Below are 24292 nucleotides of genomic sequence, written 5' to 3' on the forward strand. Positions count from 1 at the left end.
ATTAGCTCCCTCCCCATTCCCATTGATCCCTATGGTGGCTCGAATGGGAATGGGTATTTTGAATGGGGACTTACCGGGTCCTGCAAGGTTGGAATGACTTGGTAAGTCCCCATTCAGGGAACCCGGACACGACTTTGGAGGCAGCCATGGGGCTAATAGCACCATGGCTACCTCCAAACCTGTATTGACCCCCATTGAATTCTGCATCTTTCCTCAGAGTGAACATCCTAGAAAGTACAGCAGCACATCCCAACATCGGCAAACTGACACCTGTGTCTCGATTGCCACCATCTATCAAGAAGATCCTGCCGCAAATGAAGCTGCATCTCACAGGATGAATGGAATATCATGACTAAGTGAGCAATCCCTTTGTGGACACCTTTATTGTCAATATAAGACCACCCACTGCAACATCATTTTCACTTGTCTTTAATGACTTGTAAAGCAGAATTTCCTGATGCATCTGTTTGGACATTTTCTCTTTAGAAGTTAGTGCCATGTTACCCTGGATGGTTGTTTACTCAGCTCCTCATCTGAGTGCTGGCATTACTGTTCAATCACAGCTGCCAGCAGGTGGGCCAAGAGAAGCTTATGGAAAACCAGGTTGCCTATTTGTAGGAGGTTGATTTGATACCTTGAAAACAGGACTGGGAGAATATACCTCAACATCTAACATACAGGAGCAGGACTTGTCATTTCACCAATCAAGGGCACACATTAAATGCACTACTGGGGCCCACTTCAGCACCTCTCAAATGCATCAGTCGACACTTACAAACTAAATACATCTAGTACCATGCTTCATCAGTTCTAGATTTTTCCATCACAAACTCTATTGTAATTCAAGCTGTGCTCTCCTGAGTCCTACACTCATGCTTACCACTAAACTATCTTCGGTGGCACAAGTCTCAGATGAAGCTCGGCGATGGTTTGAGTCTTTCCTGACTACCCGTACCCAACAGGTGAAAATGGGGGCCCATTTATCCAACGCCATCCCCGTGGAATGAGGGACGCCTCAAGTGTTCTAGCTTTCACCGCTGTTGTTCAATGTCTACATCTGCACTTTGTTAAACATCTTCTCTGAGTTCAATCTGTCGTATCACTCATACGCTGATGATACACACATCTACGACTCAAGCAACCTTGGGAAGCAATAGATCGAGTCTTGTCATGTACCAATAAAATCAAAGATTGGATACTGCCCAATAAACTCCAGTTAAATCCCTCAAAGACTGAGGTCAATGTATTCGGTCCCAAGAGATGGGTAAAAAATACTGTACAGTGAACTCCATGCCCCTCACTATTTCACGTCACTACCAAATTTTCAGATACAGTGAGGAACCTGGGTGGTATCTGGCAGTTGAATATGGATTGTAACTCCCATATTAGCCAGACAGTCAAATCCATATATTATCAATTGAGACTGATAAAACCGGTTGCTAAACTCATTTCTGAGAAGGATCGTCCAAAGGTAATGGGCATATTCACCAATGCCAGGTTAGATTACTGTAACCCTCTTCTTATGGGGGCTTAGAAACATCAAATCAAAAGACTACAGGTTACCCAAAACTCTGTTGTCACGTTGATTTTTTCATTAGCCAGGAAGACATCTACCTCACACTATCAGAGGAATCTCCATTGGCTTCCAGTTCACTAGAGAATTCTGTTTGAAGTACTCTGTTTGATCTTCAAATGTGTCCATGGGCTGGCACCAGCCTACCTGACTTCAACATTCCAGGTGTACTGTCCTCAACGACACCTTCGCTCTAAGGACTGATACCTTCTGCAAGCCCCACTGACAAGACCAACCACTTGGGATGACAGGCGGTTTTTCTCATTTGGCCCCCTGGCCTGGAACTCTTTTCCATTGGAATGTTGGCAACAGTTAAAAACACATATTATTGTATAAATTGTCGTAAATGACCCGACAGACATATCGTACCAGCATTTACGTCAGCCCCTAGATGCAGTCAATGTTTCGTCCCCTTGGGGTATGCGCCATACGAATGCCTAAATCAAATGAAATCAAATGAAATCAAAGTATCATATTTGAGACCCACCCATCCCTACTTTGACAACCATATCCCCTCCCACTCATTCCAATTGTTTTCCCCTCTGAATGTGGTCATTCTGTTCCCTAATTTCTCTTTTGAGTCACCTTCACCCCAAAAACCCTTCCTTTCCACAGATAAATGTCTGGCGACCCCCTCTCTGGGTGACAATATGGCACCTTCAAAAAAGGCCAGGTGCCATAAGACCATTGCAGTGTTGATGGGTGCTGCATTAAAATTGGATAACATAACATACATTAACAACGTGGGGGCAAGCTAGTGTTTCACCAACACTATAAAGTGAAGAGCCACACCATTTAATAATCTTTAGTGACACACTGTTTCTGTGAACAAATGACATAGGAGTTATTACAAATTGTAAGTGCTTCAACGATTGCCTGGACCAGAGTCTGATTGGGTAGCATTACGTGCTGCAAGCTTTAGCGATGATTATCAATGACCGGAACAACCCATGCCTGTGGCTAGCAATGTACAGTGTAAACTATCTTGTCAAGATAGCATAATATATGTATGTAATTACGTGTGGTATATTTCTGGTGTGAACTTAGCCTGGAAGTAACAAAGTGCTGTACAAGGGGATGCACCCAACGGTTACAATTATGGTACGGGGTAGTAGAGGGACATTTAAAACAGTTAAGTCTGATTTAGGTAGATTATTTTCTGAGCTAGAATTGCCCGCATTGTCTCGGGAGGATAGCTCAGGGGCAAATTGCTCCCCTTGGTTGCAAGACGACGTGGAGCAACACAGGTCCGATCCCCGGGTCCGCGCTTAGAAACCTTTGGGTATTAAGCACATTATAAATAGCCAATTACAATAAGCATCATTTTGTGTTACAAAAGTAAAAAACTACATCTCAGGATTCCGAGCCACACATATGGCATTCTGTCACAGAGAGCATACACATAAGGTCACTGGGCAATGCACACATGGATTCATTCAGACATAACCCATCAAATAGACACATACACACACTTGTGTGCAAGTACACTCTCAAATCAGCACCAAACACACACATAGGGCCTCATTACCAACGCACTCCCGGCAGCACTGCCTGGTGTAGGTTCCCGCGGAGATTGGCTCGGGGATTGGCAGGGCTGGGGAGTCTGTTCAAATCTGGGGCCCTCTACAGGATTCCTGTCTTGATACTCCTGAGCGGATTGTGTGCAAGGACTTTCTGTCCGATGACGGGAGCTTTTAACAAGCCGTTCAGACCCCTGCAACCCACGTCCAACCCCGCCGTCGAAGCAGGTGCTGTCCGAGTACATCCTTCGTCTCGGTCAGAGCGCCACTCGCCAGTGCGGCTGTTAGGCTACGGCAGGGTGGGGGGCTGGGTCTCCCCAGCGGTTCGAGCGGGACTACTGCACAAATGTGTACTATTGCTTATGAGCATCAGTAGTAACAGCTTTCAAAACTGAAAAGAAAACACAAGGAAAATGCCTGTATGTAATACTGGACCACTGAAAGCAATTGGTACTACTGAAACTATGTAGCAGTACACGAGATATAATCATAGCATATGCTGGTGAAAAGTGAGACACACATTAAGAAAATAGCCCTCAGAATAGAACAGTGTGCATGTCTTTGCCACACAAAGTGTACCTTTCTTCTTTTGTGAGCAATGCCTTACACCAACATCAACTGAAAGGTCTATTAGCCACACACAAAAGCGAACTATAGTTAAATCTCACAGCTCTACAACCCAGTGCCAGAACACAGAACATACCACCAACATGGAAAACTGCAGAGAGAAGGAGATGCTGTCCGGGGTTAAAAAAATACTTAAACACAGTATTGTATCATAGTACTGAGAATACAAATCAGGCATTACATAGTGTGAACGGCACAAGGCAAAAAGACCATATAGAAAATACAGTCAGGACAGTCCTTCTCGTACATTCTGATATGTACCATGTGGATGAGAGGGATGTTTGTGTGTTGAGAGCAGCGGTGTTTACAGTGGCTAAAAAAAGATACAAAGCAGTCTTTCACCCAGCACATAAATACTGGCTTTGAGCAAGTATGGAGAGATTTCTTTTTGTTGTTGTTTACTGTTTCTACAGATACAGTCCACCCTTCAATGCATATGTTTGATCCAACCTCATTTTGAAGACTCAAATGCGAAAGAATGTACCTACTTGTTCATACCAGCAAATGCAACATTATCCCTTTGTCTTTGGGGCTGGACACACACACACTAACTGGGCTAATGCAAGTGATGTATGTGTTCAGTGCCTTCTGGTGCGTGATCACTCCCTTTGTGAGTCTGCTAATCCCTTACATAACCTGTTGAGGGACCCAGTGTGTGATTAAGGTCATGCAGATGTCATGGGGTGTAAACAGACAGGATGGAGGTGAAGCTGTTGCACAATTCGTCCACGCCACTGGTGTCCATCCACTGTAGCAGACAGGTGCCTCCTTGTTACACTAGAGCACGGATCAGGCTACTAGCAGCACAGGCTTTTCCTGGCCCCAGACAGAAGATAGTGGCCCTGCTGCTTGTAGGTTACGTCCCCCTCCTTTTACAAGAGTAGAGCTCAAATCTGTATCATACTGTATGGTGTTGTGATGAATTTGTGTCACAGACTCAAATGTGAATATGTTTTTTTCCAGTGTTTCCCTCACTAATGTTCCTGCTTCTGAGAGCCTGCTTCAAATCACAGTGATATGGGGATTGTAATGTATTTGACCTCAAGGGACGAAGGGTCATTGCTTCAATTCTCACTTTTACCACTCACCGTTTTTTGTGTTCAATCAGAGGTTCTTTCAGTGGAAATACAACAAAGAATCTCTGGTTTCTTTTGGGTCCACAGATAGCGACCAGCAGTATTATCTGGTCTATTTTTATATTACTTCATATGTATACAGTGCACTTCAAATGGTTACGCACAGACCTCTTACTTTCACATTGCAAAATTACACTGTTTTGAGACTCCCAGTGTTCTAGCATCATGTCTCTAACATGAGTGTCAAGTTCATCAGTGACTGTGACCAGTCAGTCAGGTGGGTGCCGACTCCTATGTCAGAGGACTATTTCACTGACCTCTCCACCCTAGGTTTGTGGGTGGGGCATGCAGACTAGATAACACTCCAGACTCAGAGTAGGGTATAGCTTAGTGATTAATACATCTGCTACTGAATCATTCTCGGTTCAGAAAACTTTGCAAGGGACTACTGTGCTTCAAACGGGTGTCAGCGAACTAGCCATGACATTTCCCTTCCTTCTATTCTCAGCTAACTCCAATGAACCACAGGTTGTTACTTTCACTCAGTCTCCTCATAAATATGCGATGTTTTGAAGGTGGTTGGCCTCTCCATTGCCCCGGTTGCACTCTATTCAATTATGACCTCATGTGCTCGGTGTGTCTTCTTGTTAAGTAAGCCGGAATGTGAGCAGTATTCCCCTGATGTGATGACCATAGCAACACATAGGCAATCCTTGCTATTTTAAGGAGTCACATCTGCCCGACCCAAGTGATGATATATGCTGTGGTTTTAGGTAGGTGGAGCTCCATGTTCATACCACTATAACCCAATATCAAGCATGTAAGGCTGACCGCAACAACACCTTTGATTTCACCGTTTGACATAGCTGGGCTCAGTTAATGGAGGCGACAGTGGAGACACGCATACTGTCATATGGCATTAGGTTGGTGGTGCAAGTGAATCAGTGCAGGTTTTATCTATGGTCAATTCATATATCAGTTCCTCGTGTTGTCAATTTTTAGGGTGTCACTATGTGATGTGTCAATGAATTTTGGGTGTCCATGGAACATGAGTTTCTGTGGTTTACAGTCTCGGGCGGAGGCTGTCAGGGAATGTGTGTGTCACTTGAATTTTCAATTAAGGTTCAGTGGATTTGAGAATGTAGTCAATATTTCTGTTAAGGAGCCACTGTAGATGACATACAAATTGTTAATTGTCTGTATTCTACCTGCCAAAAAAAAGCATTTGATTCAAATGGGGATTTGTTTGTGGTCTATCGGTTTGCTTCTAATAAAGTAAAGTCATGAGACAAATTGTATAATATTTGCAGGCCTTCTCTGTTTCACACAACACTAAAGGTATGGTGGGAATGGTGCTGTGTTTTCGCTCCAACAGGTCTGTATTAGGTATGCAAGACAAAACGTAATATCTTTGCCGTCTATCTATTACATGCTATTTAATAGTCTAAACTTTCATAATGCAAGTGATACCAGAGACCAGTCTCTAAACAGACAAACCTGTTGCCCTTGAGATAATCCCCTGCAATTCCTGACAAAGAAAGCAACCATGTTTATGACTTTTTTGTGATTTCGTGTGAAATCATTTGGTGTTATGATTGCATTTCCTGTGACATCAGTGGGTCAATGTGATTTGATTGAAATCAAAAGTCATAGAATGTCCCATATCATGTCCTCATCAATAATACTGATGTGGGCACTGGCCACATGTCAGTACTACTTTTTTTCTTGACAATATTAGGTTGTTTAGAAACAGGAGTGTTTGCAGTGAATGATTGTTGTGATTCTGTGGATTTTGACGTGTGTGAAGGGTGTATTTTTAGTTGAAGGGGCTTGTGGCGAGTGGGGGCGCTTTATGATTGTGGGACATTCGTGGCTTGAAAGAGCATGTCTGTTTGTGCTAGGATTTATGGTGAACCTCAACAGACCACCAAGCAAAGAAAAAATAGAACAATAGCAACACAAAAAGAATAGAACAGCAGCAGAACACAGAATCATTCTTTTTTTAAATGTTCGCTTTTAAAGAAAACCCCCATACTTGCAACATATGTAAACATTCTAGCATACAGTCTTGCAAGAGTGATTAACAAGAATGCACTTTCCTCCACTGAACCATTCCGAAATATTAATATAACATAATTGATCACTTCACAGAGATCTTATCAGCAACTACACCTAGTAAATCCCAGTAATACAACTGAATAACCAAAGGAGAAATAGCCAGCAATAGTTCAAGATACGACAGATGTAAAGCCGAGGGAGGGGACATTTTAGTTCTGGGGGTGTGGGAGATCCTGTGGGTGCACCACCATTACAAATTATTGATAGTCAGTGGTTATTATTTCAGTGTAGATGTGGTACCATTGACCCTGAATTAGTGTGAGAGACTAAACACATTGAGAGAACCTAAAACAACATCGATATCTAGGTTGATGATTCTCTCCAGAAAATGTTTTTAAAAATGGGGTGAAATGGTGCATGTTTCAGCTCAGTTATTCAAAACCTGGTAAACATTCCTAAAATGTGCAGTTCGTTCTTTATGCTAAAACATAAAAAATTCTATAATCGCCAATATTGCGCAGGAATATTGTAATACAATGTCATGATGCCTATTCCCACTATATACGACTACTACTAATAGTACTATTAATAATAATCATATTATTATTATTATTATTACAATAATAACACTACCACCACTAATAAAATGAAAGCAGTACTGTATTGCACTCCTTTTCCATTTTTGTAACCTTTGTTGAGTTTAGCTCTGTAAAAGAAGAGGTGTTTATTAGTGGGAAAGTGGGAGAGGCCATTGCATAATATGTGGTGGTTTGTTTTACTGGTCGGATGGGGTCAGATTCGATCTGTTGGTGTGCTTTTATAGGTTTGCCGGTCATTTGGGATTATGCTACCTCGATGGTAGAGCACAAGGACTGAAACATTTTAAAGAGTGCTTATGGCAGAGTTGCCTTTAATGTGGGAGAGTGTTTTGGAGCTGAAAGGAGGAGCCTATGATCATCATCAGCAGGGGACAATTGTGTGTGGTGTGAGGTTGAAGGATGAGATTCTAGAGCGTGGTTTTACAGTCACAGAGGAAAACATAGGGTTAACAGTAGCAGCAGGGGTGGGGCATGTTTTAATATAAAGATGGCAAAGAATCCAGGGTGGTTTGCACCTTTTGGTGTAGTGGATAAGTGACTTTCTGGATGGTTCTGTGGTGGCAGCTGTTGGGTTTCCTTTTGGTGTAGTGGCATCAATACCTTGGAGGCATCATCATATTAGGATCATGAGGACCATGGGTCTATAGTTAGGCCAGTTCTAACCAGTGATATTGTGGAAGAGGAAGGTGAAGAGCAACATTTCTGCTGCTTTGTGAAGGTGAGATGGTCTTCCTCTGTATGGAAGTGTTTGGGTTTGACCTCCATGTTCTTTTGTATTCAACATGGCGCTGTTACTAGTGTGTTGTTGCTAGATTCTAGTGTTCTCAATAGTATATTATGCAAGAATGTCCTTCTTTTAGATTCCAGACATTTGCTGTGGTAGGAGTGGCAAACAAAGCATAGAGTTTTGAAGTGGATCATATTTTTGATTTGGATCAAGTACAATGTGAGGAACACAAGGGTGATATATTAAGGTCTTTCAAGTAGTAATCTGTCTGTCATGCTTTGGATGGTCTGCAATATTTTTGGTATATAATTCAATAGTCTGAGGCAGAGGTGTAGACATAATCAAGTTTGATAGTGACAAAGAGACAACTCATTTGGTCCTGTATGTGAAGATGAGGCACAATTGGAAGAAACAGACCATTCGGATGGCTTGGAACTGTGGTTCTAGTGTCCACAAAATGTACTGGCATTACTAATTTAAAACACTTCTTCATGATGCCCATGTTTCAAATATATATGCCTGCATTTCCCTGTTATTGCGTGCACACACATGCAAAACAGGAGGTTTTGGGAGACTCTACCAGCGTCTGTCGCAGGGGAGTCTCAACCATATTTGTTAGCTCAATATCCCTTTCACAGAAGAGAAATATCGACAACATATCAGTCTTTTTCCTGCTCAAGGGCAGTCCAGCACCAGAATGCTAGGCAATTCTCTTCTGAACAAGAGTACCAACAGCAACCCCAGACACGTGTTTGGGTCTGGCTGGGCCTCACCAGAGGTAGAGCTGTGCCTCTTTAAGAACAGTAAGCAAGGGGTCCATGTGTGGATTGCCCTAGTCACTTAGGGTGAGACCCAAAGTTACTTTTTAATATGCAAAACAGGGGGTTCTGGGAGTCTCTCTACCAGCATCTGTCCCGGGGAGTCTCAACCAGATTGTTTAGCTCACTATCTCTTTCACAGAGGAGAAATATCCACAACATATCAGTCTTTGTCCTGCCCAAGGGCAGTCCAGGATCGAAATGCTAGGCAATTCTGTTCTGGACAAGAGTACCAACAGCAACCCCAGACACGTGTTTCGGCCTTGCTGGGCCTCATCAGTGAGGTGGAGCTGTGACTCTCTAAGAACAGTGAGCAAGGGGTCCATGTCTGGATTACCCTAGTCATTTAGTGTGAGACTCTAGGTTACTTTTTAATATGCAAAACAGGGGGCTCGGGAAGTCTCTATACTGGTATCCGACAGAGGGTGTCTCAACCAGATTTTTAACTCACTATCCCTTTCACACATGTATGCCAGAATTGCCACTGTGAAATGTTATCATGCTGGTGCACACAATATACCCACAAGCTGTGATGATAAAGCACAATGATGAATGTGCCCACACAACATTCACTTCTTGCAATTTACAACACTGGTTTGTGCTGCCTCTGCCAACATATAAGATGGTATTTCCACTATAAAACACATTTGTGATTGTGCCCACAATATAAGACAGCACTGCACACAGTAAAACATCATGGGACATGTGTCCACAATACATGCCAGCATGCCCTGTTAAGCATCTGTTGGCTCTGCCAAAACATATTCCATTATTGTTACTGTAAAACACTTTCATGATTGCTCCCACAATATATGCCTACACTCCCACTTGGAAGCACATGTTCATAATACCCTTGTCCAGAATATATGCAAGCATGGCTTGCAAATTACATATACACTCTTGATGTGCCAAAATATGGCCCTGTATCACCAATGGAGTTTTCCACAATATATGCCTACACTCCCACTCTGAAGCACATGTTCATACAACCCTTGTCCACAGTAGATGCAAGCATGGCTTGCAAATTACATATTCACTCAAGAAGGTGTCCAAAATATAAAGCAACAATGACAACATAAAGCATGTGTTTGAGATGCCTTGTAACATGTGCCTATAACTGAAAGACACCTTCATAGGGTGCCCATAATCTATGGCAGCATACCACTGCAACACACATGTTAATGATGACTCAAAATAAATGTCAGCACATCACTGAACAATAATGCATTCATTGTCCTGGTTCAGCCTTCGTCTCCCACAAAACAAACACACACAGTTATTCCCCAGACAAAACAAAAGATGGGAGGCTACAGCTCTGGCTCATTTTTATGTTGTTTGTTCTAATGTGGTAGGGCCAGATAGTGAATAGGATTTGGATTGAGGACTACTTTTTGGTTTTGAAAATTGACAAGCACACTTTGTTTAGTTTATAGGCAGGGAAATCCATCTTAGATAGAGGCACAGATATACATTTTCCTTCTGAGTTAAAATAAATACCCCCAAATTGATAACCTTTTGTCTGACTCGTTCTTCTGGTTCATCAGATATGGTCTGAGAAGTAGGATCAGAGTGACCCGACATAGAGTCAGACCCTCACCCAGGTCACATGGCCAATCCCATTGACCACCTTATACCACTTGGGTATAAAACAACTCTTAGGGGTGAACCCAAAATGTCCAACCTTGGAAAAACCAAGGCCTATGCCCCTCTCCACCAAACTACCATTTGAGTCAGAGTACTAAGACAAGCTTGTCTCTATTACCTCTGAAAAACCTTTCAACACAACAATCCCTGAGCCAAGAGTTGAAGTTACATTGCTTGAAACAATCCTGGAGAGGATATTTGAAATGCAGCTAGGGCTGGCCAGCACCACCAGAGGAGTCTCAATTGACTAGGATAGGACAAAGTTATCGGGCCCTCCCTCATGGGGTTCTGGAACCATATCATGAGAGAGAAGATCTCAGCACCTTTGTTTACAAACTTTCAAAGCCTAACCACTGAGTTCCAATGGGACGAGGCGAGGCCTTTAAAGTTTGTTTTGTTGCTCCTTTACTGAGGGGGGAATTACAGCTGCCTTATCAGAACATCAACCCCCAAGGAACTACCTCCTACTCAGATATAAAAACAGCCCTGTTAGAAAAAGTGCTTCAAACTGAAACCTTCTTCCGGCTGAAATTCCAAAATACCCAGTTGCTTCAAAATGAAAGACTGATGGAATTAGCCAGACAAATGCAAAATCTCCTTAGCCAATGGTTGGGGGAGAAAACCCTGCCCAAGATATTAGACGCTATCACACTGGACCAGTTTACTAATTCTTTACTTCTATCTCTAAAGAGAGGCATTCTCCAGAAACCCCAACATTTCCTAGAGACAGCTATTCAGATAGTCCAGGCCCAATCCAAGACATTTAAATATAAAAAAAATGCTGGGAACCCGTAATGCAAAGAATGGGGTTTAAACCATCAGGCAGTGTCTCTACTGTCGACACCCATAGAAGACCCGACAACCCCTTTTCCGTTAGAATGAACCCAAAGGAAGAGACAATACGGAGGCCTTTGATTTTCCGAGTGGTCAAACAAAAGTTAACCAGGGGAAGATGTTGGAAGGGACTAACATATTTTTTCTACCATGCCCATATGTTTCTCCTGTGAGGAAAAAGGTCATTTAACCTGAGCCTGTCCCAAAAACCTCATTGAGTGAGAAGTGTCTGGAGCAGAGGAATGGGTAGTAGAGGAAGAAAAAATAGAAGAAGTTCTGGAAGAGACAGAAATCTGCTACTGCACCTCTGAGCCTTTCCAAACTCAAGAAACCATTAAGGTCAATGACATATGGGCTAAAGCCTGAATTGACTCCGGTAGAAAACAAGCCACCATATGCTCAGACCTAGTCTACCTAGAAGATCTAAAAGGGGAGCGGGCCATAAAGATCACATGCTTATATGCGGATGTAGAAACCTATCCAAAAATTCCTTTTGCCCTAGAGGTCAGGGGTTGCCCCACCCAGGTACGAGCTGCAGCCGTACTAGGCCTATGTGAGGATGTTTCCATGGGTACGGACTACCTAACCTTTCCATATCTCTTAGCCCATCCTCCTACGGAGAGCCCTTCAAATAAATATTCTCCCTTATATTACTTGTGTAATATTGACGAGTACTCATGTAGAGCCTTATGACAAAGGAATGGCAATTTTTGAGTCTTGCTCAAGTGGAAAACCTGAGTATGTCTGTGTCTCCTGTCATTTCACATTCCACAGAAAACAATTCCAAAAACTGTACATAGAAGACAAAGTAAGAGAATGTGTAGATGATGTTTGAAAGGACCTTTATCTGTAGACGTTTGTAGACAGTGATTCAGTAAAAGTGATGAACTATTTATATGCAAATACTGTTTCAGTGTTTTCAAAAGAGGAAATTCCTGTGGTTGTACTTAAAAATGTGAACATATTTGAGATGACAGCATTGCAAACTGTTCATACTTTTCAGGTTATCGTTAGACTACAAACACAGACATCCAAACTCCCTAAAAAGTCATTAGTGCAAGTTGTGTACTTACCTCTAAATGTGGAAGATATTGTGAACACTCTGGGTGTGAAATGGCACATTAATGATTCCATTTTGTTTTGGTGAATAGTTTTGATCCAAAGGATAAAGAAGTATGGCAACAACTTTTAGATATGAGAAAAGGAAAGGGAGCTTTAGAGTTTCTAGTTAATCACAATGAACTGTTTAAAGAAGGTCTCAATGTACCAGACTTATCCATGCTTGATGTTGGATTAACAAAGAAGAACACCCCATTCCGGACACATGCTCCAAAGATAAAACATGGTGTTCATATATTCAACATGCACTATCTAACAAAGTAACCATGCTCCAAAAGAAAATAGCTAAGAAAAAAGCCTCTCTCATTCAACCTTCCCAGACAAACAATCTGAATACTGACCCCCCCTTCAAAGAAACAGGACTCAACTGCACGATTCATGTTCACAAATACCTCTATCCTCGAGGTAGAGAAAGTCATCCTCTCTCTCAAGCCATCTAACTACCAGGGTGACCTCTGCCCTGCTCAGCTTATTAAAGATGTTGCCAGAGATCTTTCCCCATTTGTATCGAAACTCATCAATGCCTCATTCACGTCGGGAACTGTGCCTACCAATTTGAAATAATCTTGGGTATTGCCTCTGCTCAAAAAGCAAACCCTAGACGCACTTATACCGACTAACTACTGTCCCATCACGACAGTACCTTTTCTGCTTAAAATCTTAGACAAGATTGCTTATAACCAAATAAAAAAATTCTTGGAATGTCAATCAGGATTCCGACCCCAACATGGCACTGAGACTGCCCTCATCGATTTGAAGGCACAAATAGATGAACTACAAGCTAAAGGCAAAATGGCTCTACTCCTGCTGTTGGATCTTTCGGCTACATTCAACCTTGTGGACCATAAGGTCCTTTGCAACCACCTAGACTCAGCCGCACACTTTTTCAAAAAGGCCATAACCTGGATTGAGTCTTTCCTCAGTGACAGGACTATGAGGGTGTTCTCCTCTTCGGCATTGGCTGACCGGATCCCCATCCTGTGCGGAGTTTGTCAGCGGTCTTGCGTCTCCTCTACCCTATACAACATATTTACTAAGCCCCTTTGATGACCTGGACCTTCTTGGTATCACCTACACTAACTATGCAGATAACCAGATTCTCCTCCCACTTTCCAGGGATTAGAACAAGGATTTGGCCTTGGTAAATAGGGTGTATATCATCATCCAGGCATGGATGGCAACCCACAGTCTATGCCTGAATGATGAAAAAACAGAGCTTATCACCTTGGGGACTCATTCTAACCTCAAAAAATTAGGCCAAGCCTACACCTCATTTGAGATTGATGGCAACATCATTAAGGTGTCCAAGGGAGTGAAGACACTTGGCTTTTCTCTGGACTCCACCCTCTCATTCGATAAACAGGTGAATTCTATGGCATCAGCCACAGCTTATACTTGCAAGCTCATTAGAGCAGGCAAACATTTTCTCTCAGATAACAACTGCATTATTTTAGCTAGAGCCCTGATGCTGTCTCGGCTCGACTATTGCAATGCCCTTTACAGTATTGTTATTTATTTTATTTTTACATTTGTATAGAGCACTACAGCCCAAAGGCATTGAGGCACTTTTACAAGAAAGTGTGCATAGTCAAGATTACGGTTACAGCTTGTAGTTACTTAGTTGCAATGAGGAAGTGTATATAGTGTAGATTGTGGTTACAATATGTAGTTACTTGGGTACAATGTGGAGGATCAGAGGTGCTCAGTTACAAAATACACAATACATTTAGCTGAATTTCAGTGTCTGCTAAGGTTAAACAGGTCAAACAAATAGCCTGGTTTTGATGGCATTGCGAAAGGCTAGGTGAGAATCGGTTCTCCGGAGGTGTGTAGGTAAGACGTTCCAGTGTGTGGCAGCCATGGCTGGGAAGCTGGAGCCACCTGCGCGCACTCTGCGAGGTTTGGGCATGGAAATCAGGTTGGTGTAGGCCAGTCTGGACGGCCTAGAGGATGTTGTCATGGTTATGCGCTGCACCAAGTAGGGGGGTGCAAGATCATGGAGGCATTTATGCGTGAGGGAGAGGATTTTGAAGATGATTCTCTCCTTAACGGGTAGCCAGTGGAATTGTCTTCTCAGGTCAGAAATGTGATCATTTTTAGAGAATCCAGTTGCAGCCCTGAGGGCATTGTTCTGTACTAGTTGGAGTTTAGCAATGTTTTTGCTAGAGGTCCCACCAAGGAGAGCATTGCAGTAATCCAGTCTTGAACCAATCGTATCCCTAGCAATGGTAAAGCAGTTCTGTATGGTTAAGAAAGGTCTTGCTACATTGAGCAGTTTAGAGTAGTAGGCCAAGGAGGAGGCAATGGCATTGACCTGCTTGTTCATAGTGAGATTAGAGTTGAGGTAGACTCCCAAGGTCTTGATTGTTTGGGATACTGAGATGGATATATTATCAATAGTGAAGGAGCAGTAGTTCTTGTCCAGGTTACCCAGAATGGTTAACCTGGACGATGAGTAGAAGCTCATTTTTCTCGCTGTTAAGGCACAGCCAATTTTCTGCCATCCAGGCTTGGATGGTGCAGTAAATGGAGTTAAGGGTAATCCAGCCTGCCTCATAGTCACCTGTAAGCGGGATGAGCACCTGGGTGTCATCGGCATAGTTGGTGTATGAAATGCCCAGAGTATCAAGCAAGTTGAAAAGAGGCCTTTTGGACTTGCAGGTAGGCTGCTTTGTCTAGTATTTTCAACAAGAAGGGGACAGTGGTGATGGGCCTGTAATTCCCTGGTACCGATGGGTCGAGGGAGGGGTTCTTGAGGAGCGGACGTACCCAAGATTCCTTAAGGTCAGATGGGTCATGTCCAGTTTGGAAGGAGGCATTGATGAATGCTGTTAGGAAGGGTGCAAGTGTTGGGCCACAGTCTTTAATGAGCTGAGCAGGACAGACGTCCCCCTTGCAGTTAGAAGGCTTGATGGTTTTTAGGAGAGAGATGACTTCAGATTCAGTCATATCATTGAAGTTGAATAATGGGCAAGAGTTAATTTTAGACTCTGTGTTCTGGTTACTGTTCTGATTCACAATTTGGAGGGTCAAGGCTTTTGGTGAGCTAGGATTTTGGTTTGCAAGGTGTTCAGTTTGTCAAGGATAGCTGATTGGATATTATTGCACCAATTTTCATCCTTGAGGAGTGTCGGTGGGGGTTGGACGGAGATTCCAGCTCCCTGAGGATGGTGAACATTTCTTTGGTGCCTGATTTTGCATTAGCTATCCTATTGTTGAAGGAGTTAGCTATAGCTTGGATTATGCCTGATTTATAGTCTTTGAAGATAGCCTTGGAGGCTAGTTTGGTTGCATCATTAGGTTTGGTTTTCCAGACTGTGAGGGCAGCTCGCTTTTTCGCACATAATTGGGACAGTTCCTGAGTGAACTATGCATTAGTGTGCCTGGTTTTCTTGGATTTTCTGAGAGTGAGGGTAGCAATAGAGTCAACATCTTGGGTGGTAGCCCGTTTAAAGGCGCTAGCCAGAGTTTCAGGTTCCTTTGAGAAGGGGGCGTGGAGGGCAGGCACCTTGAGTAGGGGAGTAAGCTTTTCCACAATGAGTTGCCGTGAACTTCTAGAGAGGGCTGGAGGGAGCGGGATGGTGGGCTTGGGTGGCCCTTTAGAGGTGTCTAGGTCAAATTGAATGTAGTGGTGATCCGACCATGGGATGGGCAAATTCTCTGTAATAAACACTGAACAGTTGTGTTGGGAGACCCAGTCTAGTGAGCAGCCTTTAGAGTGAGTTGGATTGGAGATGGTTTGCAAAAACCCTAGAGTAGATAAGTCTTTGTTCAAGGTGGCCGCATGAGCGTAATTGGGATCATTGAGGCCTAAGTTGAGGTCACCTGTGAGAAGGACTTTAGAGGTCTTTTCAAGTTGCCTGAGAGGGAGTGGATGAGGGAGTCATGAAATTCAGAGATTGGGCCCGGGGGTCGATAGACAATGTGAAGGGCCAGTGTGAAGTTGGGGGAGAGATTGATTTTTAGTGGAAGGTAGTCACAGCTGTGGCCAAGGTCACCTTCCCTCCTCCTAATAGCAAGGGTTTCTTTAGAGATGAGGGCTACTCCACCGCCCCTTCAGAGGGTGCGGTCTTGCCTGTAGATGGTGTACCCATCTGGTATGGCAAGTGAGAGGACTGGTCCAGAGGTTTCATTGAGCCAGATTTCCGTAATAATGAGGAGGTGGTGGTGGTGGTGATTTATTAGTACATTGGTGCTAATAAATCTATCATCCATAGAATTTAAATCCTACAAAATAATGCCTTGAGAGCAGCTCTTGGCGTTTCCAAAAGATCACATATATCCAGGATTAGGTGACAAAAAACTGTCTGTCTACCCAAAATAAAATTCACTTAAAAGTTGCATCCCTTGTTCACAAAGCTTTGAACAATGCCACACCAAGCTATCTCACAGACAAAATCCTAAAGAGAAGCTCCTCCCGACTAGCAAGAACCTCCAATGGCAATAGCCTCATCATACCAAGATTCAGGTTGACTTAGGCTGGGGGAGGTAGCTTCCAGGTCTGAGCGGCCCAATTATGGAATTCACTGCTTGAGGAGCAGCCCCTTTTCAGATCCAACTACATCAATCTGCTGAAGTATGCCGATTACTAGTTGCTGACTAGCTCTTACTTAACTCCTGAGACCTCCTAGTGTGTGTATATATATATATATATATATATATATATATATATATATATATATATATATATATATATATATATATATATATATATATATATATACCCACCTACCTGCTGCCCATGTGTACATATTCCCCTTCTGGCTAGTGATTTGATGTCCTGCTAGTGACTGTATATATTCTGTCCTCCTGTAATCTGTAACTGACCTTCTATGGCTGTACATATTTCGCTGTGCGTGTAATTTGTAACTAACTGTCTATGGCCTGTATATATTTTGCTCTGTATGTTTTCTGTAACCTTGTAATTTAAGACTTGCATATTCTGTACTGCAGCACCCGGCAACCTTCGGGTTTGGTGCGCATTATACGTGAATAAAACAAACAAACAGACAACCAGTGAAGGTCAATTTCAGCATCTTACTGTTGCTGAAGGGAACAGTTTGTATCAGCATTTTATGTTTCATCCTCTACACTCAAGATAAGTGATGGGTAATAGTTTTGAGTTATATCAAATGAAACAAACAAAAGGTGCACCAGTCAGTATCTGTGGAAAAAGAAACTCTATAAGCATTTTGTTTCCCTATTCTTTTTCCCACTGGAGCAGGTAGCAGATTGGATGATCTGGAAGTTTCCATTTCTTCTCGTTTTCCTTTTCTTCTCTGGCCCGCAGCTCTTCCTCTGCCTCTTCCTCTGGATGTTGTGTTGTTTCGTCCATCCATGGCCAACAGTCTCATTTCTTCTAAATAAAATCACTTTTCTTGATAGCTGTTCACTTTCACTACTCATTGTATCTAATTCTGAAGTTGATGCTGCCGTACTGGAAGTTGACGCTGTGCCCTGCAGAGCAATTGAATTGGATGGAATATTTTTGATTTATTATAATTTTCAAAACAGATTTTTATGTATATTTAGACATTTGGTTTTTTGGGAGTATGTAATATAAAGAAGTCTTATAAACATGGATATTTTTAAATCAGATTTTCACTATATATTATTTGATGTACATTCAATTTCATGTGTTACTTTTTCCTGTATTGAAAATTGCAGTGTACTACCACAGTTGTGTTAAATATTGTTATGTTATGTTAAATTGACTTGTTCCACTCACAGTTACCATTAGCATGGTCTACACGCGTGTATGTGGTTCTGTAAGAAAGTGGGTTGGGTATCTTAGTGAGGGAAGAGGGAGTAGATAAGAGGTTGTGCTTTTATGTTGGTGCTTGTAGAGTAAGGAGAAATTGATGTCTGTGCGAGTCAACTTTCTATGTATGTTTGGATTGTGTGCAATGGGGTTTGTGTGCAGAAGGGCAACATCCAGTGACTGGGACACTTGTTTCCAGTGATTCAATTTTTGATGGATGTGTGAAATGCGACTGATCTGTTTGATTGTGTGGGTTATGTGTGGGATCTGCCGGAGAGCAGTAAGGAGCAGGGAAGGGAAGTGGTGGTACATTTTTTTAAAAATGATTTTTGGTTCTAGAGTCTGCACTGTGATTGGATTATCTCACATCATCAGTGATATTTCTGGTAATGCCTGTTTTATACTATTTACTGTGTGTTAAATAGCCAGGTTTTCAGTTGTTTTCTGAAGAGGAGGTGGTCTTCTGTTGTTCTTATCTCCTACGGGATTGAGTTCCATATATTGGCAATTAGACATGAGAATGTGGTTCCACCAAATTTCCTTTTTTTGCATTGTTTAGTTTTGATTTGGAGGTTGTCGCTTGATCTTTGGTGTCCTCCTGGTTGATAGCAATTGATCTTGGCTTGGAGTAATTTGGCTCCTTGTCTGTGTAGGGATTGTGAGCAATGCAGAGGGCTTTGAATGTATTGATTTTTTTTACTGGGAGTCAGTGTAGGCTTCTCAAGGTGGGTGTGATGTGGTCTCTTCTGTTTAGTCTGAGGGGTATCCTTGCTGCAGTGTTTTGTGTGTGTTTGAGTTTTTTATTGAGCTGTTCTGGCATTCCAATGTAGAGACTGTTTGCGTAGTTGATTATTGATAATACTAGGGAGAGGATTGCAAGGGTTCTGTGTGGGAAGGAGAGGTAGGGGATGATCACTCTAAGTAGTCACAGAAGGTAGAAGCATTTCTTTGTTATATCATTGACTTGTGGTTCTAGTGAGAGTCTGTTGTCCATGAGTATTCCCAGGTGACCAGTTCAGTTAAGTGTACGTTGAGTTATCCTCCGTCTTTGAGATCATTATTTGTTTTGGTCAGTTTTAGTTTGAGGTTGTTGGTTGTCATCCAGCTGTATATGTTGGTGAGGCAATTGTTGAGAGTGCTGTATGAGTCAGAGTTGTGGCTATCTTGACGATGAGTTGGGTATCATCTGTGTAGTTGTAGGCATGGTTTCCATGGCTTCCAATGATGAGTTAATGTTGAATTATTTGTACTATGGTACATTAAAATACAAAAGAAATATTTTTATATGTACGTCTTTGACTCTACAGTGAGTTGATTTTTCCTCCGCTGCCCAAATGATTATTTTTACAACCTTATATGGTTGGGTACATGGAAAGTACATTTCTTTGTTTCTGAACTGCCATGATGGGCTTAAAAGAAATATACCTTTATTTTTATATTTTTGTATCTTTTGTTTAATTATTGATGCATTGTTTTCTTATGGATTGTCTTTACAATGAAAATTTACTTCCATATGAATTGGTTTCACAGTTGTTCACAAGGGTGCGTTCTTGACTCTTGAAGGTAAGAATGTTCATGTATCAATGTTAGTAGATTTACAAGTACAAGAAAGGTATAACATAACAAAACCATTGAAATTCTGTGAAAAATACATTATTTAAAGTGTTAAGGTGAACAAATATAATGCAATGAAACCCATGACATTCAGTGAAAAAACTTTAGTTGAAGGGATGTTAACGTGGAAGCTGCACCACCTCAACTATGGTGCCCCAATTGCAAGCCCCCTAAGCACACTGAAGACATTACAAATTAAATCATTGATTATAGCACATGCGACATTACACATGGAATCATGATGTAATGATCAGATCACATGTGCAAGAAAGGGAGATGCAACATTTGAAAAACATGTTTCTGAATATAAAGGTGGATTCCACTTGGCTGGAGCTATATTTCCATTACCTCTTCCTTGTATACGAAAATGATATCCATCTCATTCCTCTTGTTAACTTGAATAGGCATTTCATTTCTTAGGATTGCTGACATTTGCCCTTCTAGGAAATAGGAAGTGTGCCTCCCTTTTTCCCTTCAGATATAGGGCTTTACTCACGATTTATAAATTATCCAACGCCATGCTAAGATTGAGGACCTATGGAAATGTGCTTTATTATGGTGCTCCTTCACTGGGATTAACATCTTGATCTTCCTCTTTTTAATATTGAAGCCCTGAAGCGTTCTATAGTGAAGGGAGAGGTCTTGGTAGGCGAAAGGATTTATGACTCAGCCACCCTTACACTTACTTCAATTAACACACCATTTAACATACTAGGAAGGCAAGCCTTAATGCTCTTTCAAAAATGAACTATCAAAAGATCATTGATTATTAGATCAAAGATATTGGATTATTTCTGTCTTTGACTTCAGACACCAGGAATAGGATTAATTTATGTCACTCAGATTGGTTGAACTTCTTAATAGCCCAAGTCATGTTTACCCACAGTCAGAAAATTGAATGTTGTGTCTTCCTTAATGAAGTAATTACAGATAGCTAAGAGCCTAACTTTGATGTTTGGTTGGGCTTTCAATTGGCACCCTGTTTGCCGACAAAACAGCTATTCAACCACAGAATTGTGTGGGTTTTTTGTCTGTGTACTAGGCAGAAAAAAAAGTAACTTAGGGCACGAAGTGTATTCTTTTTCATTCCATATGAGAGTTCTCAACATCTTAAGGGGGTAATTCATAGAATTTCGCGCACAAGTGGCGCACGCAGCTGGCGCACAGTGTGCGCGTGCGAATGTCTGCGCCAGCCGTGTGCGCTAAAATCGATTTCCGCGCACAGCTTATTCATGGATTTTAGCCTCCAAAACCAGCCGTGGCGCAGAGTGGCGCAGTGACCCTGCAGCAGCTCCAGTTACGCCCCCAAGAACGCCCTTGCGCAAGGAAAAGCCATCAAAATACCCAATCCATCGCAAAGGGCTGCGCTAACCCTGGACCAGTTTACAGGGCTGCCAAACAGCAAACGCCAAGCGGGGAACGTGTATTACTGGGGTTCGCATGAAGTTTCACACGGGAAAGGGTCTGTGCGAGTGGGGTATGTGTATAACTGGGGTTCGCGTGAAGTTTCACACGCGATTGGAGCAGGGTACGTGTATTACAGGGTTCGCGGGAAGTTTCACACGCAAAAGGGCCTGTGCGAGTGGGGTACGTGTATAACTGGGGTTCGCGGGAAGTTGCACACGTGATTGGAGCAGGGTACATGTATTACGGGGGTTTGCGGGAAGTCTCACACGCGATTGGAGCAGGGTACGTGTATTGCGGGTGTTCGCGGGAAGTCTCACACACAATTGGATCCGGGTACATGTATTTCGGGGGTGCGCGGGAAGTTTCACAAGTGAAAGGGCCTGTGCGAGTGGGGTATGTGTATAACTGGGGTTCGTGGGAAGTTTCACACGCGATTGGAGCAGGGTACGTGTATTACGGGATTCGCGGGAAGTTTCACAAGCCAAAGGGCCTGTGCGAGTGGGGTACGTGTATAACTGGGGTTTGCGGGAAGTTTCACACGCGATTCGAGCAGGGTACGTGTATTACGGGGGTTCGTGGGAAGTCTCACACGCGATTGGATCTGGGTACATGTATTTCGGGGGTGCGCGGGAAGTTTCACACATGAAAGGGCTTGTGCGAGTGGGGTATGTGTATAACTGGGGTTCGCGGGAAGTTTCACACGTGATAGTCCCTGTGCGAACGGGGTACGTGTATTACTGGGGTTTGCGGGAAGTTTCACACGCGATTGGAGCAGGGTACATGTATTACGGGGGTTTACGGGAAGTCTCACATGCGATTGGAGCAGGGTACGTGTATTACGGGTGTTCGCGGGAAGTCTCACACACGATTGGATCCGGGTACATGTATTTCGGGGGTGCGCGGGAAGTTTCACAAGTGAAAGGGCCTGTGCGAGTGGGGTATGTGTATAACTGGGGTTCGTGGGAAGTTTCACACGCAATTGGAGCAGGGTACGTGTATTACGGGGTTCGCGGGAAGTTTCACAAGCCAAAGGGCCTGTGCGAGTGGGGTACGTGTATAACTGGGGTTCGCGGGAAGTTTCACACGCGATTGGAGCAGGGTACGTGTATTACGGGGGTTCGCGGGAAGTCTCACAGTCGATTGGATCTGGGTACATGTATTTCGGGGGTGCGCGGGAAGTTTCACACACGAAATGGGCCTGTGCGAGTGGGGTATGTGTATAACTGGGGTTCGCGGGAAGTTTCACACGTGATAGGCCCTGTGCGAGCGGGGTATGTGTATTACTGGGGTTTGCGGGAAGTTTCACACGCGATTGGAGCAGGGTACGTGTATTACGGGGTTCGCAGGAAATTTCACACGCGAAAGAGCCTGTGCGAGTGGGGTACGTGTATAACTGGGGTTCGCGGGAAGTCTCACATGCGATTTCAGCAGGGTATGTGTATTACGGGGGTGTGCGGGAAGTTTCACACGCGAAAGGGCTTGTGCGAGTGGGGTACGTGTATTCCTGGGGTTCGCGTGAAGTTTTACATGTGAAAGGGCCTTGTGTGAGTGGGGTACGTGTATTCCTGGGGTTCGCATGAAGTTTTACACGTGAAAGGGCAACGCCCGTGAGCGATACGTCACAGACGCGCTTACGCGCTAAGGGCCTTTGGTCCAATAAAATCGCGTATGTGTGCTGACCCGCTTATGCGCTAAGGGCCTTTCCTCGAATTACACGCTGACATGCAATTTTTTCACGTGCCAAATCACTCCGTATCTAGCTGGCCACGCATACACACACGGAAGACCATGCTCCTGCCCTGAAGGATATTTTCCTGCCCCCCAAAGCCCCGAGCACGATCCCACCTGCCATCTGCTGCTGCCTGACTGTCTGCTGCCCACGTGCCCTGCTATTTGGTGCCTGCACATCAGCCATCTGCAGGGGTCCCGTTGCTGTGTCCAACCCTGCTGGAACAGAAGACTCCCAACTGGGATACCATTGCTCCACAGCCCAGGCCCAGGACCCAGTTGCCACCCACTCCTGCCTCTGGGGTTGCCATGTCGGGCACATCTCCATCTGGCACCACTGGCAACCCCCAGCCAGAGAGGCAGAGGGCCACCAGCTTCACAGCCACCGAAGTTGGTGTCCTGGTGGAGCATGTCCTGGGGCATTATGATGCCCTCTTCGGAACATCACGCGCCAACAAGGAAGGACAGGAGAGGATCTGGGACGATGTAGTGGTTGCCATCAACGCGGAGGGGGTGGCAACCCGTGACATCAAGCACGTCAAGAAGCGCTGGGAGGACTTCAGGTCCAGGACTCTCCACAAGGCCCGGTGCCTCGCGGAGGGGAGCCGGGCACGCATGAGTAACATCCAGATGAGGGTCCTGGAACGCGTAGGCCCAGCGCTCCACGCCCAGATCCTTCAGAGGCAGACCCGTCTGGAGTTGAGCAGTAATTGGCCAAGCATTGCTGTGTGAGACAGGGCATGTTGCAATGTGCTGGTAGTCTGATGCTTGCCTCTATGTGTGACATAGGCCATGTATAGATGTGTGTGTGCAGGGACATCATGGTCATGCATGTGAGACCAGTTATGTGTGAACCACATGGTTGGTGCATGTGTTTTAATGCAACATGGGGAGCTCTATGCGGAATGCACACATCAAAGCATGGCTGTCTCTGTTCCTGGACATGAAAGGGGGGTGAGGAATGGGTGCTGATGTCATGTACATGTATGGTGCACATGTGTTTGTGTGTGCCTGAGAAGTGTGTGTGTCACTTTGAAACGCCATGGATGCATGTGACTTTGAAGGCAACATCTTGGTTTACAGGGGCCCTTCTACATGGATGCTGATGTTGATTGCAGGTGCCAGGACTGTTTCTGCATGTGTGTTGTGTGCATTCACCCATGTGTTGTGGAATGACAGGATGGAAG

Source organism: Ambystoma mexicanum, chromosome 7p (assembly GCF_040938575.1).
Source record: "Ambystoma mexicanum isolate Mex_15411 chromosome 7p, UKY_AmexF1_1, whole genome shotgun sequence".
NCBI lineage: Eukaryota > Metazoa > Chordata > Amphibia > Caudata > Ambystomatidae > Ambystoma > Ambystoma mexicanum.